Genomic DNA, 21,170 nt, shown 5'->3' on the forward strand with positions numbered 1-21,170 from the left:
AGTAGAGGGATTAATATTTAGTGGTCGGGTCAAATTGCCTAAAATAACGTCAAGGGAAGGTCGGCACATAAGGGCCAGGCTAGGCTTGACTCTAGTTGTAATTAAGGGCCTCCAATGAATATTTCGAACAGGGCCACTGAAATTCATTGGCCGCCCCTGTAATTGCTCATCTTGAAGAAAGATTAAGTTAGTCAAGAGCCCTTATATTATTAGTGTATCAACGTTTATGTTTAATCTTGTATGAATATCCATATAAAAAAACATAGAAAAAATGGGTACATCATATATTCCGGTGAAGGATAATGGTATTAACCCCCTTTAGGACATACAGAGTATCACTCGTGGTTTTATGGCCCCAAAGATCAATGAAAACATGAAGAATTAGTGAGATGTAAATTAAAACAGAACAATAAGTACTTAGCAATCAAGAGCTACATCTATATATTGCATACATAGATAATAACGTATATGATATACAGAGTTTTTAAATTAGCGTAACATTATATGAACATGAAAAATATGGAGTGAGAAATATAAACGCTCATGGTATAGGAGGTATAATGAGGCTTATATAGGAATATCCGTCATGGTAGAGGAGGTATAATGAGGCTTATATAGGAATATGAGGACTGAGGAGTAGGACTGAGGAGTGAGGAGTGAGGAGTCCTATATTCATTAATACATCTAGAGTTGAATCAATATTTAAATTAGATATTTATCTTTTTATATATTTTTTTTACCGATTTAAGTAGATAACTTTCCAATAGTTTACAATTAAGTACTAAATATATTTATCTTTCCAATAGTTTACAATTAAGTACTAATATATTTATCTTATTTCAAAAGTAATAGCCAATAAAATCGCTCCAAAGCAATAGCCAATAAAATCGCTTCAAAAGTTCCTCTTTTAAGTATATATATATTGATTGGATGAATGACTCCAGAGTTTAAGTGGTGCCAGGAGATTGAAAGTCCTATCTTTAAAAGATATCTAGAGCTTAATACGGTGATATTATATCAAGTTATCAATTGGTGGTCAAACTATTATCTCTACTGTCAAATGCCCTTCTAGTTATCCAACCACTTCAAGGAGTCCATGCAAAGTCCTCCATTATAAAATGGGGTCAAATGGTGAAAGGTTGACTTATGTGAAAATCTATCGTCTGATAAATGGGTCGGTGGATTTAAACCCGAAAAAATCTATCGTCTTATACAGTCATACTTAGTCCATTTTGCTAAGAAATAAAATCGGTCCACTCGAAAGGTGGATTGTGCTGTATTTCTATACTAAAGTATGAGACGTAAATGTTAAGGCCAAAAATAATGATGCTACATCCGAATTCGACCAAGCTTGACAGCCCACGAAATTCCTGAAAGTTAAACAATGGATGCATTGTTGAAGTGGCTCGTGGTCCATATTGCATACTACGGAGTATATCATTATGGATATTATGCGATAATGATATAAGTAGTAAAAGAAAGGCTTGGTCAATTAGTCAATAATCACATGAAGTTTGCTCCACAAAATATGGGGAGGTAGCATGATTCTAGGGAGCCATTCAACGTAAACAATGGAGAAGTAGGAGCATGGGTTGACCGGGGAAACAAAAAAAAAAATTGTCTTTATAAATGGAGAGTAAACCCTCTCATTTAAAGAGAATGACCAAAATCCCACAAAAAAGGATATTCTCACATAAAATCAAAAAAACCTCTCTAAAACAAAACCCTCTTCACTAAAAAAATCTCTTCTAAGAGAAAGCAAGGGAAAAGAAAATACATTTGTCTCTCTATAAAAATCTCTCCAAGAGAAAACAAGAGAAGAAAATACATTCATTTCTAGCCATCTAGATTTGGATACTAAACTGCTCTTTAATACGACATCAAGCATCCGTCGCCGTCAATTGAAGAGAAGCAAGTCAAATTCGTCCAAGAAGAATCAAGTCTTCAAATCAAGACCTTCCAATTCATTCAGTGCGGAAATCGAATCAGTAGAATAACTAGTAGATTGTACCCGAAATCTTTTGATTAATAAAAATTATTATTTTGTTGCATCTATTCGTGTTGTCTCTATTTATTTGCAGATAAACGCAAATTTGTTGTTACACTAAGAAAAGCCAATGATTACAACGAGCGAAGATATTCTCCGATCAACAAACCTCTATTTCAAATCATACATATACATAATACATCCTTAAACTCAGCAATAAATTATGGTAACAATAAAAACGACAATACTTGGAAATTTCAGTCGAGTTTCAAGTGGAAACAGTCGCACAAATTAATAGATTGAAGAAGAGGGCAACCATCAAACAGCGCGGTTAGACCGTTATTTGTGATAGTATTTCCGGTAAAGCTGAAGTCGACGCAAATTAGGCAAGCTTGCTGCAATTGCCCGTGCCAAGACAACGAATAAAACTTCAAACAACGAATATAACGGGCTTATAGCTAGACAACTCATGGCAAATGTCAATGCTCCGTAATAGCCTACGATATAATTTCAGTATCAAGCTCAAAAACCTCTGAAGTATTAGGTCCATCTCCTTTATAGTAGCGGTAATCTATTGACAGCGAGCTAAGACAGAACAAGTGATACTTAGCTTCAGCATTGCCTTTCACATCTCGATCAATTTAGGCTTTTACGTCAGATGATATATATATATATATATATATATATATATATATATTCAGATTAATTGAATAGTTCAAAATCATAATTAAAATCAATGTTGTCAGAATCGGGATTCTACTTTGGATCGATGGGAAGGTAGGATCGAATCGGTAGAATCGGATCGTAGAATCGCAAGATTCTACAAACTCACTAAATATAATTTTTTATGGGTAATGCTAAATACAACCCACTGGGTTGTATTTAAGCATTAAATACCTTCTAATTTGAGTATTAACTTAGAAATTAAAAACTAAATTACACATTAACCAATACATTTAATGCATATATCAAGAATTTATTTCCTCTTTTGGTTTCTTAAATACAACCCAGTGGGTTGTATTTATCATTACCCATTTTTTATTTGGTAAAAACATATAATTGAAAATCAAAACACTTATTTATTAATATTTATTTATAAAATATTGGTAAGTAATGATTTTAGTATCATTGTATGAACAACTTACACGAAATTTGGGTTTTACGGTGTCATTATATAAAAATATATATTAATTTTTTTATTATGGAATCGGATCGTAGGATAGTAAAATCGTAGAATCGTATTATGATCTCATCTCTAGAAATTTTCAAATTAATAGGATCGTAAGATTCTACAACTATACTATGATAAAATCGTAGGATTCAGGATCGGTCAAGCATTTTTGGATCGTAAAATCGTAGAATTGTTGGATCGAATCGCGATTCTGATAAAAATGATTAAAATAACCTAGTCACTAAGAACATTGCAAAAATAGTTGGATTCTTCATAACTAAAATAGTTCAAAGTACATGATGCATAATCATCTAAGCACATTTTTCAGGTCCCATCATGAGCTAAAATTAATCACATGAAAGACGTAGCTTAAAATTATTTATTAATGCCAATAAGTTCAGCAGCATTTGCGCATTACCACTGCCGTAGCTTCACATACCAAAAGCAGGTTTGTTTCCTATGCCAAACCGAGCACCTGAAATTTCATCAGGATTGGAGTATCACAGAGCGCTTTGTCCCGACTAGTCATCTATTTACAAAGTATCAATTCATCTGTTTATCTTAAAAGTGATGTCGTAATCTACTTACCTGACAGTTGGAACATATTTGCAAGACAGATTCTGATAAACTGTACAAGTAAAACAAATATATATATATATATATATATATATATATATATATATATATATATATATATATATATATATATATAGAGAGAGAGAGAGAGAGAGAGAGAGATTGGATTTGGTGTTTTTGGTTAACATGGTGAGTTGTGAGTTGGGTGAATCTCAATTAGTTTAAATTAGAGATGAGTGTACAAGATTAATCTTGGTTTGTCGTATAAAAGCGTTGTTATTTAGTTTATTTTTCTTTTTTTCCTTTTTTCTCTCTCTCTTTCTTTCCTCATTTACTTTCTCTAACGATTTCTCTCTCTAATTAATTATCACATTTCGTTAACCGTTTATATAATTATCACCACCGCAGCGTTCTCTCTCTTCTATTATTTCTGTGTTATTCTTCTTGTTGTTCGTCTCCTTCGCTTTTTCTCCGTTTTCTCTTCGCCGTTCATCGTCTTCCTTCCTATTGTAGGTAATTTCATGTCATTTTCCTCTTTTATTTTGTAATTTTGTTTTATTTCATGCTTTTGTATGCTTTTTAATTCGTTTTTAGGTGTAATAATTATCGCTAGGTTTACTTAATCGAGTACTTTAATGTCGTTATTATCTTTGCATTTTTGAGTTTTCTATAGTTTTGAAGTGATTCGCATGTTCTATGTGTCGCGTTGTGTTGAGAACTTTACTATTGTTCTCTCTGGACTTTAGTTTTGTGTTACTCATTTGTTATTCTATCGCTTAGTTTGTTGTCAAGTTATTTGTCATGTTGTAATTGTTTAATGTGTTTGTCTAGGGTTTTTGTGTTTGTTCGTGTTGTCTTCACTTTTCAAGATTTGTTATTCCGCCGTTTGTTATCTTGGTCGTATGGTGTCATTGCAGCGCTACTCTTGCGGTCATTGTAGTGTTTTTTCTTTGTGTTGAATTTTCGTTATTCTTTTTCTGTTATTCTATTTTGTTATTCTAGTGGTTTTGTTTGTTTGGCTTTGTTTGTTTGTAGGTTTCAAAGATTACTAATGGACTTAGTTTGTGAGGATGAGCAATAAATATAGTGAATGAAGATAAATTGTTATTTGCTAGCGAGTTAGTTCGCTCTTGAAAAGAAAAAAATTGGGATGGTTATTGGACGATAAGGCGAAAAGTGCTTTGAAGTTAATGTACGACTTAAAGTCGTCGTAATCAATCAATGTCGGCGATTTTAAATAGCCAGGACCTAATGGAAAGAGTTTTCGATTATGTAGAGACTACTTTGGACAAGAGCAATATGTCTCTTGTTTGTAAGAAATGGTCACAAATGTTCCTATTTCATAAAAGTTCGCCCGGTGTTCACGGCGAATATATGAAAGTTCTAACAACAAGTCACAATCAAGGTTTTAAGATTTTGTCAAGGGACTCGACGGTAGTTTCCAAACGATGCAAGTGCTATATGCTTGCAAGTGAGCCATCAAAGGCGGTGTTGCATGCTTGCCAATATATATACGATCATGACAAGATCCTTGATGCACTGTATACGAACGGATGAGTCTAATTCACGAGTACTTTGACGCACTCAGGGACTTTCCTTCTGCTTATGATCTTGCTCACCAATTGTATTATAAGTCAGTCGATGTTGTTGATGTTGGTGACTTTTTATGTTATGTCTGTATTTTCGGAAGTACATTTTGGTTCTTTGTGGGAAAGAATGTATTTTGGGTTTTATGTAATTGAAACCTTCCCCGGGCTGTAATTTAGTACGTTATTTTGTTTTTATGAAGGCTTATGTAGGTGGTATGTAATTTTGAAACTGTCTTTGACTCTTTATTCAAAGAGGCTTTTGTTTTGATTCTCTTTCGTGTTTTTGTTTACACATCCATCATGTTCTTTTTGTGTTTTATTCTTTGTTATTTGTTATACTAATTGTTAGTGTTTGTTATTCGGTGTTACGGTACTCTCATTAAGGCGTCATTATTAAAAAAGTCTAGTGAATATCTATTTATCATTGAAAGTGATCCTTATCTTTATTTTCTGGATAGTAAAGCAGAAAATGAAGTTAAGAATCAAATCCACCGCTTCATCAAAGTCTACTCAACCGTCATCATCAAATTCTCCGGGTCCGTCTCCATCCAAATCCCGTGTCACATCTCCATCAAAGAGCACTGCTTCTCAGAGAAGGAGTACTCGTAGTCAAGAAATATGTACAACCGAACCACCCACGAAAAAAACCCGAGACCCAACTTGTGAAATTGTCGTCTAGTCCACCCAAGACTAGTAGTAAGTTGGGTGGCAAAGTTAAGCATGAGAAGGGAATTGTGGTAAGTAGCAAGCAACCTCAGGCTGGAGTTGCTGCAGGGAAATATCCCATCGTATGTACCCTTTGTTATTCTACTTTTATTTTTTTGTTATTTAGCTATTAATATGTTACTTTTCGTGTTATTTTTTGATGCTCTCATGTTATTTTGCTATTATTCTACTTTGCTTTTGCTTATGTCATCTTAAATGTTTTAATGCATTGTTTATTTTTTTCACCCTTTTGTGTGGGACGGTCGATCCATTTATTAGTTTGTCTTACTGCTTTTCTTTTCAAAGTTATTGAAGCCCTCACCGAGGAGCGGAAGGAGGAGGCTGTTAGGGAGATGGGATTCGGGGTTTACTTGAGTTGAAGCTTTCTTCCCTCCCCATGTCATGTTTGGGAGTTTGTATATGCTTTTAGGAGTGGGAAGTATTTTGAAATATCTGAAACGGAGAAGTTCGAGTTGATCGAGATGATGTGCACGATGTGTTTGGTTTACCAAATTTCAGTGCGAAAGTGGATTTGGTTATTACTGGATTTCCTGGTTCTGCCGACGCTGAAGGAGAAGCTTTGAAGCGTGCTTGGCGGGAGAAGTATGGTATCGGCAATAACAAAAGTGGGATACCACTTAACAAAGTTCAGGAGACCCTGCTAGAGTCTCTGGTTGCGGACGATGAGTTTAAGAAGACTTTTGTTCTGCTTGCCATGTCGTGTTTCCTTGCTCCTGTGTCGGGTTATGTGCTTGATCTTAGACTTCTAAGCTACTGTGGAAGATGTTTCTAGGATCAAGGAACTTAATTGGTGTCATTTGTCTTCTCGGACTTGGTGACTTACGTACGTGAAGCCCTTATCGGGAGGAGAAATATTCGTTGTAGTGTAGTCTTTGTTGGCTATCACCTATTTTCACCGTTATTTCTTTAGCGGTGATCAGGTGAATAATGAGTTACCGCTCATTAAACATTGGGATTTTAAGTCTTTCAATGAGAGGTTGCGGCGTGAGGCGACCTGCGGTGCTCTGGGCGGGGAGCGTTCGAGGCGTTGCTTTCCCATTGTCTCGCCCAAACATCGTTGGCTCTGGTCAACGTACTCAACGTCGATGTCTTGTTCGGATCTACGATGATATTCTTACGGATGAGCAAGTACAGTCGCGATGTCGACGTAAGCACCTGTTTGATTGTTTTTAAACGAATCATTCTAAAATGTTATTCTGTTATTGTCCTCGAGCATTAGTTTTCATACTGCTATTATTTTACTATTATTCCACTGTTATTCCTCAGTTTTCCTACTGTCATTCCACTGTTATTCTAATTTTCATTCCAAGTGTTCCGCACTTTGTTATTCTCTTTGTTATTCTACTACTACTCCACCGTTATTTATTCTCTTTGTTAGTGTCTTTGTTATTCCTTTGTTATTTTATTACTTCTTTGTCATTCTACTATTAATCCTTTGTTATCTATTTTCTTTGTTAGTGTACTATTATTCCTCTGTTATTCTACTATTATTGTCTTGTTTTAAGTAAAATTTTGGGATTTTAACTTGACGGGATGTTCATCAACTTATACTTCTTAATGAGAGGGACTCTCAGATTTTATGTCGCCGATACTTGGAGCAGGCGGAACTTATAAAGTCGAAGATGATGCGAGAAGACCCAGAGGGCTATGGGTCAAGCACTGCTTTGCTAAGTTGCTTGACCAAGTAACCCGACGAGTGCTAAAGAAAGCACAAACAAACGTGGAAAAAGTTGGTTGTGAAGGGTCGAAGAATTTGGTTGCCACCCCATCTTTCTTCACGGATCAAGTTATCCGTGAGTCGGACGAATGACAGGTAAAGCATGTATTGGCTATGCAAGCGCCAATAAATCGCGATCAACTGTTCTGAAGAACCGACTTCCAAAAAAGCTAGACATGAAGATGTCATCATTGAACCCCATCATTTAACCTGTTTTCTCAATTCTATGAGGAGTGTGTGGTCAGTGTCGGATGTGCGGCCGACTATATCTGAAAAGAAGGGTGTAGCTGAAAAGAAGGGTGTTGAACATAGTCCCGTCATTCAACAAAGTGCAAAGGTGGGGACTCCACAATTGTCACCACTCGGTTTAGATTCTATTACGACGGATATCCGTGCGACATTGATTTCGTTATGGAGAGCCGGTGATGTCGGTGAGAAAGTAGTTGATGTTGGGGATATTAGCATTGGCGTGGAGGATGTTAACAATGATGTGGAGTACGTTAACATTCAAGTTGAAGACTATCTTGTTGATAATCCGCCGAGAGGAGGTGGCTATCTTGTTGAGTGTCCACCGGTAGAGGTTCAAGCAATCGAAATTCCAAAGGCGATGCTTGTTTGCACGAGACGGAGGTGACGGATACCCGTGCGACATTCCATCGCGTAATGACACTCAAAGCATTCCACTCAAATTGGCGGTGAAGCATTCGTGAGTGCGAGAAGAGGAGGTAGCGGATGTGGTGATGTCTTGTCATGCAGACTTGTTGCTTGGGGCTGCGTCTGAGATAGATAAATCTGATAAACAGGATTCCGAGGTTGTGTCGGAGGTCGGGTGATCTTGTTGTTAGTGAGGTGTCCCAGGAGGACAATGGCGTTCTTTGGGTTGAATGCTCCTACTATGTGTACAAGTTATTTTTGCACTCTGCTGCACATGAGGAGCTCTTGTTATGCTGTTGTGCCTCGAATTTCGGATGCGGCTATGATTGTGGTCTGTGGCTCCGAGCTAGTTGTCTGTCAAAATCAATGATAACGATGGGACATGTTTTCAACCCAATGCTATCAAAGCGGAAAGAGGTTGCGGACTATCGCTTCTTGAATGATCATAACCTTTCGCAAGGGTAAGAGCTTGTTTTTATTGTAAAAATTTTCGGCTTTCTGTTTAATATATTATCTCGCTTTTTGTTCTTCAAAAATATATTCATGTGACTCTTATTTTGCCTTTTTATTCGGTTTTGAAGGGATAATCTTGTCACTTGGGTGTGGACGATTACGAATCGTGAGGATATGGAATCGATGGTTCCGGATACAATGATAATGCTTGGTGTTGTGCCTTTGGTGGTCCCTCTTTCTTAATGATACTTGTATAAGAGGAGGCCCAAGTCGACTTTTCTTTGGGATGGGTGCAACGGTTAGTTATTCTATCTTATCTTTTCTTTTACTTTATTTTTCATGTTTGGATCACGTTTCAACTCTTTTCTCCACTTCTTGTTTAGTATCCATTGCGGCAACTTTGTATGCCGTCGAAAGATGATAAGGCTTCCAGGAGTGATTTATGTGCGGAAGTCAAATTGTCATTTATTGTCTTTGTCAATAACAACAAGAAAGAGTGTGATCTTACTTCTGATATGGTATGTTTTACGTACTTTGTGTGTTTTCTACTACTATTCTCTTTGTTAGCCTACTATTACTCTCTTTGTTATTCGATGTGTTTACGCTTTTTTAAAAAGAACCACATAATTAGTAACAATTTTTTTTGGCCAAATATTTTCCCAGATTTTCATCCCAATTCTTTTGCATGAGCACTTTAGTTGTTTGTGCATCAATTTCATTTCGAAGAGGGTTGAATATCTTGATAATGTATTTCAAGAGGCGATGTTTCTTTGATGATCAACAGCGTGTGTACGTTTGGTGTATTGTCAAACTCTGTAAGTCATTTATTGTGTTTTAATTTTCTCTTGGTGTTTAGCCTAGTTTTGTTTAAGTATTGTTAGTAATTATGTTTTCTTTTTCCTTTTTTAAAAAAAGGTGAACTTGATGTCGATTTCTGGTCCACAAAGGAGTTGCCCGAGGTGGGGAGGTTAAAGATTATAAAATTGTCAACGTCCCTTTTACGGCAAACGGTGAGATTGAAAATTTGGACTGCGGTGTATATACGATGTTGCACATGCTCTTTTACCGTGGAACTGTTTTTGATTGTGACTTGGGTAATTCTGATTCAAGAGCCCTCTACCGCGGCGAGATCGTTGCCTTGTTGGCGGCTGCTCGATATGAACGAGTCCGGGAAGATGTGTTGAAAAGTTTGGAGGAGTTGAACAAGACAAGAAAGGAAACCCTGAGCGTGCTTGAAGAGAGACGGCGTATTGAGGATGCGAAAAAGAGGGCTTCTCAAAGCGGTAAGAAACGTCGTGGTTCGAGGTGAAAACTGTTGGTAAGAAGGTTAAGACGTCGCGACTGTTGACGAGCCCGCCCGCTTCTCCTCTGTCATTGACGGCCCTAAATTCTCTAGAAAAACCCCCTACCGCCCCGTCAGTGGGAAGGGGTGTGGATAGCCCCGTGAGTCCACAATCGGCTTTGGGTAGTCGTAAAAGGGGTAGAGGCGGACGACGGGTCAAGGTTGCTCTATGGATTGCGGGCCGAGGCACGATGAGGTTTGTTGCGGTGTCGATTTGTTTCGGAAGAACAAAAACAGTTCTCTAAGATTTGAAGGTGCGGAAGCAAGTGGTGGACTTTGTTCTTCGTGAAGACGCTCGATTAATGACGAGTATGTGTCGATTTTCATTTCTTTGATTGTGGTGTTTACATTGAGTTAGTCTTTCTGTTTCCCTTTGTTAGTCTCAACGTGTTAATCTGCTTTATTATTATCTTTGTTATTTTTGTCAACCTAGCGAGCCGTATAATTTCTTTGTTAGGCCCCTTTGTTATTCTGTTTGTTATTGACTGTTATACCACTATTATTCATTTGTTAGTCCACCGTAATCCCATTGTCAATCCCGTTTTGTTATTCTCATTTGTTATACCGCTATTATTTTATTTGTTATTGTTCTGTTATTGAACTGTTATTCTCTTTGTTATACCTTTGTAATCCCACTTTGTTCTCATCATATGTTATTTTTGTGAATGCGGGAGTTGTTAGTGTTGTCTGACGACGTCGGCGTGTTTTTGGACAAGGGGATATTGTTTCCCTTGTAGATGCAGCTAGTATGATGTCAACAAGAGTAGTTGATGTTTGGTCGGTTCTTTTGAATTCGTTGGAGTTTGAGGAACGCTCAGCACCAAGCTCAATGTTTTTCGGAGTTCGTCATATGGTATTTTAGTTTTTTCCTTTGCTATTTTGCGTTATTACCTACAGATTGACTCACAAGTATTGATATAAAGTTAACACTTGTGCACTATTTTTGGTTGTTTATGCTTTCTCTTTTTGTAGGATCCTCTTTATTCACTCTTAGAGAACTTTGATTCCTCAAGTCCTCTTGACGGTCAGGGTAAGAAGTCTGTTGGCATTCGGAATGTGTTTTACGATTCCCAATGGAAGATGTCGTCCGAACTCCGACCTTGTGTTTGTGCCGATTCTGTACAATGATCACTACTCTTGTTTCTGCATCAACTTTTTGAATGAATCGATTGATATTTTGGACAACATGACTCACGATTCCAAGCAAATAGCCGATTCGGAAGATTGGCGAGATTGTGGCAAACTATATGCGTGTTTTTATGGAGGGTCATAATGTTCTGAAGGGTGAAGATTGCCGCAATTTCGAAATTGTTGATGTGCCTTTTAAATGGAAAAAGAAGGAAGGCTACTTGAATTCGGAGTCGGGGTGTTTCTTCTTTGTACACGATGGCGGAATATGGTGGAAGCGTGTTTGAGTGCAATCTTCACAACAAGATTGCTCGTCGAAGCTACTCTTTGTGTTGAAATGTCGGCTTCCCGATCTTGGCGGATATTAATCTTCATAGGCGAGTAGTTCTTGACAAAGTGAAGGCTTGTGAGATCTGGAAGGCGAAGACGTTGGGTTTGGCGGCGAGAAGGAACAAGTTGCGAAGTGCCCCCGAAGTGCAACCCCAATCATCTCTGCTGGTAGTGAAGAGTCGGGCATCGTCATGAATGCGGTACCTTTGGATGTTGTGTATCCGGGAAGTCGGACTAAGTTGGTGTAAACTGTGTTGTTAGACTATTAGTGTCTTTGTTATTGCACCTTTGTTATTATGTATAATTACTAGTTTATTGTCTTTGTTATTCCGTATTACTCTAGTGTTATTCCAGTGTGTACTCTAATTTTAATTGAGTTTTGATATTCCTTGTACTTTTTTCAAACACCATCCATTTTTACTCTAATCCCACTTTGTTATTTCTGCTGTTATTCGGGATAATGAGCAGTTTGTTGTCTTTGTTATTGCACAATTAGTCTCTGATTTTTAGTCTAATTAAGCTTTCTTATTACCTTTGTTTTCTAGAAACACTATCCATTTCTATTCAAGTGTAAATTTAGTCAAGTGTAAAAGCAGTGGTTTAGACTGCGTTTTTGCCAGTGTTATTCTACCATTATTCTGCATATTGTTATTAAAGTATTACTCCGCATATTAAGCGGCTACTCGATGTTATTGTACTATTAGTCTACACTTATTCTCTTTGTTATTCCACTAGTTTAATTAAGTTTTACAAATTCTATCCAATTTCTACGAAGAATATGCATTTTCTATTCAATCGCCAATGGGTTTTTTTTTCTCATTGTGATTCTATTGTTATTGCACCGTTATTCTTCCGTTATTACTCTATTATTCCGCATAACTAGTTTATTTCTGCTTTGTTATTACACTTTGTTAGTCCAAGCATTATTTTGTCAAAACTATTCAATTTTATTCAAGTGTAAATTTAGTCAAGTGTAAAAGCAGTGGTTTAGACTGCTTTTGTTACACTGTTATTCTACCATTATTCTCATTGTTATTGCAGTATTACTCGCATAATTAGCAGTTATTATTATCTTTGTTATTGCACTATTATTCCTGGCAAAGACTTCATTATTCCAACATTACTTAGAAATAGTTTTAAATAGCACTTAAAGATAGTACTTACATAATAAACATTAACGTTCTAAAATATTAAAGCCATTATTTCTAAAGCAATATAATATTTTAAACATATTTAAAAGCAAAGTGACCCTGGACCATCATCGTTAGATTTTTATATCTTTATTCTATTCTCTACGGACGCTGCGCGCCGGTCCTTGGACAAAGTGCTCTCAACTTCCACCGACTCATCCTCAAAAGGGTTTTTGTACGCTTCCATTAGTTCCATGGCTTTGAATCGGTGTCCAATGGCCGAGAGATTGAAATATCGGCTTGATGTAATACTTCTTGAGCATTCACACCAAAGAATGAATTGATTGTCCATGTCGGCTTCGTGTAGTTCCTATTTTTCTTTTCCTTTAATTGTCTACGCATACGTTCATTTTGAAGTTCAAAGAACCTTCAATTGTGCCTTTACACTGTCGACCTCTCTTATTAAGGCCTCTTCACGGGTTTCTCTTTGCCTCTAAATTTGTCCTTGTGTCGATCAACTCTATCGTGAGGGACTCTATCGTCCGTTTGGCTTCATCGATTTCCTGCCTTGTCGGGGACCTTCGGCTATCGTCGATTTCGTCACTCATCCTGCAAAGCATTGGAAGTATGAAACTTTTGCATTATAAAAAAATGTTTAAAATTTTTGAACCAAATTAAAAGCAAACCAAAGCATAAGAAAGAGAATTACCTTTTTTGCAGCATAGAGAAGAGTGTTGTGAGATATGAAAAATAAACATGAAAGAAAAATAAAGAATAGAAAGATAAGAAATTACCTTTTTGCAGAGGAGATAAAGTTTTTTTTTTTGGAATGGACTTTTTCAGTGTGTGTGTTTGTTTTTTTACCTCGAAGTAGCAGTAATTTATAGGGGTTTGGGGAATAGAATCAGTTTTTACGTAATAAAGTATAGAAAGATAAGTAATTAACTTGTCTACCAACAAAAAAAAAAAGATAAGAAATTACCTTTTGCAGAGGAGATGCAGAGTTTTTTCTTGAATACAAACAGTTTTGTACTTATTCGAGTGTGTGTGTTTTTTTTTCTCAAAAAACCACGCAATAGCGATATTTATAGGGGTTGGGGAATACAAACAGTTTTTCTGTAATTATATTAGATTAGGTTAGGAAGCTGTTTTTAATAAAATCGAAAAGTGGAACTGCTTTTTATAAATATTACTAAGTCTGTTATTATTCAATTATTTGTTATTGTAGTGTGTAATTTGCGAGTTTTATTTTTGTGGTTGGTTTGTGAAAAAAAAAAGTCGGATAATATTAACAAAAAAATTAAAGTAACTAGTATTAATTCTCATATAATGTAGGTCTCACTTTATTATCTAGAAGATACATTTTAGGTTAAAATGTAATTCGAACAATGACAAATAGTAAAAGTCTTTGACATTTTTAGGCGAGGTCTTCATCGTAGCCATTTGTCTTTTGTGTCTCTTTTGTCTTTGTTAGTTCATGCATCTGATTCATATTCCTGCAATTTTTGCTTAGTATTTATGACTACATTAATAGCAGAATAGCACTAGAATAACATTGATAGCGATAGAATAACAACACATTAATAGCGAGAATAGCAAAGAATAATCTAAATTTATGACTACTCTGCTTTGTTATTGCAGAACACTATCCATTTCCACCAAGAATATCCATTTTCTATCCAAAAATAACAACACATTAATAGCACAATAGCGGTAGAGAATAACACAAAGCAATGAGAATAGCGAGTAACACGGGAATAATAGGGGAATAATAAAGTAGAATAAAAGGATAACATATTCCGCAATTTTTGGTAGTTCATGCATCGATTTATATTCTTTGCAATTTTTGCTTAGTATTTTAGAAGCTACATTAATAGCGAGAATAGCGGTGGAATAACATTAATAGCGGTAGAATAACAACACATTAATAGCGGAATAAGCGGTAGAATAACACAACAAATGCAGCGAGAATAGCGAGTAACACGGGGAATAATAGGGGAATACTTAAAGTAGAATAAGAGGATAACATTAGAATAATAGGAGAGTATTAGTCCAGATTCATACCTCTTGTTTCGATTCTTCTTCATCTTCGTCATCGAAGGGGACTTTCAAGTAAATGGAAGAGTACAAGTTCTCTTGTTGTGGTTCACCCACTTCTTGCGATTACCGCATCTTCGCTTCCTCTTTTGTTGCTTGGTTTTGGCCTTTTCTTTGGAGGACCTTAATCTTTTGCCACGGCCCTTATTCTTGGCCTTGTTTGGCGGTCGAAGGTCAATGTCATTTGAAGCCGTGATGCCTAGAAGAGCCTCGATTTCCTGGTTTTTAGTCTTGATTCGATTGGTCTGTGATGTTCTCCCGGCGTGTCGGGATTTTTTCTCGATTGTTTCATGTGTTTATGTAGCATAGCTTTGTCCATCACCCCGACGATTTGCATAAATCTCGGACCAAACCTTTGACATCTCGGCTTTCTTGATGTCGGCCTCATCAATCTCTTCTATCACCTTTCCATTTTCATCTCGGACAACTGGCACTGTGTGATTTCTTTGTCCATCGAGCAAGGACATAAGGGTCAGGTATCCTGTGGACCTGCCTACCATTCCACACCCAAAGTATATGGCGACAAACAATGCCATGCCTCTCAAGCGACTTACATGCACATTTGCTCTCGTTAGTTTTGGTGTTAAATTCAACTCGGAAGCTCACGTGCTTGAGTCCATCACGAACGTCATGATATTCCACCGCCCCTCACCGTTGTCAAACCCCCACCCCCATGCTGCGTATGGCATGTTTGACTTCATTTCGAAAGTCCCCAAAGATAGGATGGGTGTAGACAAGTGAGGCATGCATCTCCACCTTAATAGCGAGAATAGCGGTGGAATTACATTAAGAGCGATAGAATAACAACACATTAATAGCGAGAATAGCGATGAGACTAAATTTAGACTACTTTCTTTGTCATTATTACGATACACTATCCATTTCCACAAAGAATATCCGTTTTTTATTCAAAAATAACAACACATTAATAGAAGAATAGCAGTAGAATAACACAACGGTAGAATAACAACAGATTAATAGCGAGAATAGCGGTAGAATAACAACACATCAATAGCGAATAGCGGTAGAATAACAACACATTAATAGCGAGAATAGCGATAGACTAAATTTAGCGATTACTTTGTCATTGTTATTGCGGACACTATCCATTTCCACAAAGAATATTCGTTTTTATTCAAAAATAACAACACATTAATAGAAGAATAGCAGTGGAATAACATTAATAGCAGAATAACACAACAAAGTGACGAGAATAGCGGTAGGATAACACAAATGACGTGAGAAGAATAGCGAGTAACACGGGAATAATAGGGGAATAACGGTAGAATAGCGGTGGAATAACATTAATAGCGAGAATAGCGTGGAATACCTTCATCGGCCCTACTTTCTCGAGCATACTATGCTCATTGGCATTATCCATCCTCCTTTGTGTATGCCTTTCTTTGCTCTATTGCGGAATTGTACCTCATCCAAAACTCGACGAGGGTTCCAAAATGGCTTTCAAACCGCTTGAAATAGTTGTTTGAACTTTCGGATCTCTGGGTTGTTCGCAACAAACAACCTAGAGGCAGATCCCGAAAGTATACCGGTATCCACTTTTGTCTGATTGCAAAGACATACTTCAACCACCGGTTGCTTTCCATACCATGGGCTTGATATGATCTTCGATTCTGTTCAAATTCGTGTGGCTCGAGGTCGACATCCCACACAGCGGCATTTATGATGGTCATAAATTCCGTATCATTGCATTGCCCTTCCCACTTTCTCGGGCATTTTTACGCATGATATGCCACATGCAATACTTGTGGATGCGAGAATGGTTGAAGACATTTGGCGGGCTTTTTAATTCCGGGCACCGGTCCGTAATTACACATTGAGGTTCTTTCGCCCCATAGCTTCGAGGAATTTTTAAAAATCCACTCAAATGAATCCGACTCTCAAAGTCAAGTAACCCGGTTGCAAAAGTCACCGTCTTCTTCTTGTTGTGGTCTACTCCGGTGAAGGGAGTAAACACCATGAAATATTTGTTTTGTCCCATAAGTAGGGTCAAACGAGATCGTGTCTCCATATAACTTGTAGTTGTTTATCCCTTCCTTATCATTGCAAATAACCTTCGTCAAGCATTTGTTCTCATCCCGATCATAAGCAAAGTAGAACCCCTTTGTTTTCACCGGCATTTTGAAATGCCCAATGAACATTTTAGCATCGTTATCCCCAATGTAACACTTGATATTTCGTTTGAAGTTTTTGAAGTCTAGCAAAGAGGCACCGATATTCTGATAACCATTTGAGTATTCCTTGAGAATTTCAAGCTCAATGTTGGACCTATGTTGAGCTTAGTATGATCAATAATGGTCCTCTTAATGTAGTCATGGGCGTCCCTTGAGAGCTTCTGGAACTCCCTGTTTTTGTGAGTAAAGAGAGTGATTGTGAACGCCTACAAAGACATCCACAATATACCCGGTAGGTCTGTCGTCTGTTTTTCACGGGTTCTCAACCTCATGTTCGCCTTGCGGCCCACACCTTGTCGAGCATGCTTCTTTGGTTTGTCTAATTCGTCGGTCTTTGTTCTCTCTCGTACTCAAATTACCGACTTCATGATTTGTTGTTTCAAGTCGCATTTTTCTTTTCATATCCCTATACCCACATGCATTACGGACCGGTGATTTGATCGGTGACGCCCCCTTATATTGCGCATTTGTGTACCTTCTCACATCAAATCCGCAAGTCGAGTGCATATATCTTTGTAGAAGCGCATCTTTGCATCCTCCAAGGTAAGAAAGAACATGCCACGTTTAGGCGTAAAATCACTCTCAACAGTCCTCACCCACGCTCGCTCGGTCCCCGGGTGTCTTCTTTGTAATGAAGAGTTGAGACAAACTCATCGTTTTTTCTTAAATCGAACAGGTTGGGTGGTGTATATCATTGTTATTAGAAGAATCCCCATTAGGTAAGACCGCATTGTCTTCAACAATAGACACAAGAGAAAGATCTGCGACAAGTAAATTAATATAATGAGTACGAGTCATTGGACAACAAAATCACAATAACATCACAATAACGAGAGTACGGGGAGAGATCAACATTGCGGTAAAGAATGTGACAATAACAAGATGATATGATAACGGTGTGAAACAGGACGACAATCAATAACATCACAATAACACTAAATGTGTTTATCTCATGCTACTCTCTTATCGGTAGTATATTTCACGCTCATCGCACAATAATATCACAACAATAGTAGCATAATATCAGAATAAGAGTACAATAATATCAACATGTTTCTCTACTTTTTTACAATAATAGTACAGTAATATCAGAATAACAGGACTCTGGTTCTACTTTATTACATACGAGATAATCGTATTTATTATGTAACTCTTTTGCAAGGCATATATTTTCATGTTATTCTTGCACAATAATAGCACAATAATGTTACAATAATACCACAATAATAAGATACAATAATATAATCATGTTATTCATTTGCGGTTACAATAATAGTACATTAATATCGAATAATAGTTCTCTTTTTCTCCGTAATGCAAGCCATAAGATAATAGTATCGAATAACAATTTGAGAAACACATAGAAATCAATAATTGATTTATAAACACTCAGGCTAATAATAGTACATTAATATTAGAATAACAGTTCTCTTTTTGTACTCTAATACAAGCCAGATAGTACAATAATATCAGAATAACAGCTGAGAAACACATAGAAATCAATAATTGATTTATACACACTGAGGCTAATAATAGTACATTAATATCAGAATAACAGTTTTCTTTTTCTACTCTAATACAAGCCAGATAAAGACAATAATATCGAATAACAAATTTGAGAAACATGTAGAAATCAATAATTTATTTATAAACAACGGCGGATGAAGAGATAAGAATGAATAGCGATATTACTGTTTCCATATTCACTGTCGAGTTGATTTCTTCGCTAACATTGTTATTGATCTCGCTGTCCATCTTTTATACCTGAAAACAGTAAAATCAAGTATTGAATTCAATTAAAATCAACGAATTTACACTAAAAATCAACGATTTTTACATTAATTAGGTTTTTTACATTAATTTCGAAAATACGATTGAATATACTAAAAATCAACGAATTTACATTACCTGTAATTCGATTGCAGCTACAAATCAACGATTTTGTGTAATTTTATTAGGTTTTTTATGAATTTCCTATAGTCGGCGTTCTGATTTTTGAGTTTTCTCTGTTTTTGATTTGTAGAGAGATGTAGAGAGAGAGAGAATATCGTTAGAATGAGGTTTCTGTTTTCATGTTTCAGCGCTTTTGTATTTTTCGATTTTTCTTTTTTTTTTTTTTTTCTAATTTATCTTTTAATCTCAGCCCTTGATTTCTTTTAATCTCAGCCCTTGATTTCCCCAACTCACAACTCACCATAAGACCCCAACTCACGAGATCCCGCCTCTATATATATATATATATATATCTAGCAACAGATGGTTACTAGCTTCCTCAACTCTCTCAAGACGGACAAACAAGCATGTCAAAGATTGATGTGGTCTTTTAAATATCAACCAATATAGGCAAGTTGTTCTGAAACTGATACTCACCTTAGAAAACTGAACCAAATGAAGCCCCAATGCACACTCAATTGCGTGTTCCACCATTACTAGCATTCCGTCCTAAATAAAAAAAGCCGAGATGTCATCTAACGGAACCCACCCTGTCTTATAACACAAGTTTTCCGGTAAGACTTTCTATTGATAACCTATCAAACTTTTATAAGAATGGTTGTCTACTGACCTCATACTCCGTATTATGCAAATACACATTCTAACTGCATTATCAAAAACTCACAATACATCAAGCAAAATCACAAAACATCCATCAAATATAATCGAAAACAGCAAAATGCTGCATAACGCCGTCATAATCTTCATGCTATACAACAAAAACTCAACAACACAAATCACAAAAAACGTTCATCAAATATCACATACAAAAGAACACGAAAAATGGCGCTTCTCTAAAAATTCAAGATAACATTTATCAACTTACCAGCATAACCCCTAACCATCTCAACCCTAGCAGTGTTATTCGCAAGCACCAACAACTCCTCCGCCATTTGCTCCACTCCTCCATCTACAAATGCAACAAAAGCACCAAATTTAACCTAAGTCAAACAATTAAGTAATTAAAGAATCAATAACATCAATTTACACAACAATTCATAAAATGACCTGAATTCGAGTCGAAACTGGAGGATGCGGACTTAAGATCATTCAATCGATGTCGAATATGTCGAAAATCGCCATTAATTTGATCATAAGAAGCGTAACGAAGAAGCAACGCCTTTGAGGCGGCGAGTCAGATCAGCGAGCTTGTGAGTCAATTCAGAACAGCCAGATTCGAGTTCAGAGACTCGGTGTGTCGACTCGGAGAGATTGAGGTCGATTTTAGGAGAGAAAGTAGAGTTGAGGAAGGATACATGAATAACAAAGTAAAAAATCAAGTGAATAGAAAATTCGAAACGCGGTAAAAAATGCACAAAAAGGACACATACAAATAGTGGACAATGTAAAAATCGAGATAATTGAAGAGAAATTCGAAGATTAAAGTGTTAAAATATAAAATAAACAGCATAAAAGAAGAATAAGAGAGGAAAGAAGTCATAAGAGTACCTTAAATTGCAGAAAATATGATGAATTTGGGAGAGAAAACAAATAAAAATTGTAGAGTAATAGTGGAGTAACAGAAGAGAGCGAAGTGAGAACAATGGTTAAGAATTTGATTAAGAGAGAGACAAAATAAACAAGATGAGGGGAAAACGAAGGAAACGACGTTTATATATGATCCGTGAGATTGGATCTCAGTCATTGATTTATAATATAATCTAATAGTTTTTTTTTTTTTGGTGAAGTAATATAATCTAATAGTTGAGATTTGTGAATACAAACTCACCATAAGAAACCAAACTCACAAGATTCAACTATATATATATATATATATATATATATATATATATATATATATATATATATATATATATATATATATATATATATATATATATATATATATATATATATATATATATATATCCATGGTGAACGATCATTCAGTGTAGCAGTGAACGCACTATATTCATGAGAATATATATATATATATATATATATATATATATATATATATATATATATATATATATATATATATATATATATATATATACACACACAAGGTAAACTTTTTTTTTTTTTTTTTTTTTTTTTTTTTTATCAAATTGATACACCTTTGATTATCGTAGATACACTTTTT

General features: G+C 36.1%; 1 long non-coding RNA gene across 4 annotated transcripts; it reads right to left on the reverse strand.

Annotated features, from left to right (window-relative positions):
• Positions 1 to 1,618: 1,618 nt before the first annotated feature.
• LOC141621502 (uncharacterized) lies at positions 1,619 to 20,664 on the reverse strand. 4 transcript variants are annotated; one of them, XR_012532394.1, is made up of 4 exons: positions 20,093 to 20,664; positions 19,911 to 19,994; positions 19,463 to 19,534; positions 1,619 to 1,956 (listed from the first exon to the last, which is right to left on the reverse strand). It is a non-coding gene; the product is annotated as an uncharacterized LOC141621502 (long non-coding RNA). The 4 variants fall into 4 exon arrangements; XR_012532393.1 differs by lacking the exon at positions 1,619 to 1,956 and adding an exon at positions 3,374 to 3,633; XR_012532391.1 differs by lacking the exon at positions 1,619 to 1,956 and adding an exon at positions 18,778 to 18,856.
• Positions 20,665 to 21,170: the final 506 nt, after the last annotated feature.

The sequence above is a fragment of the Silene latifolia genome, chromosome X (genome assembly GCF_048544455.1).
Source record: "Silene latifolia isolate original U9 population chromosome X, ASM4854445v1, whole genome shotgun sequence".
NCBI lineage: Eukaryota > Viridiplantae > Streptophyta > Magnoliopsida > Caryophyllales > Caryophyllaceae > Silene > Silene latifolia.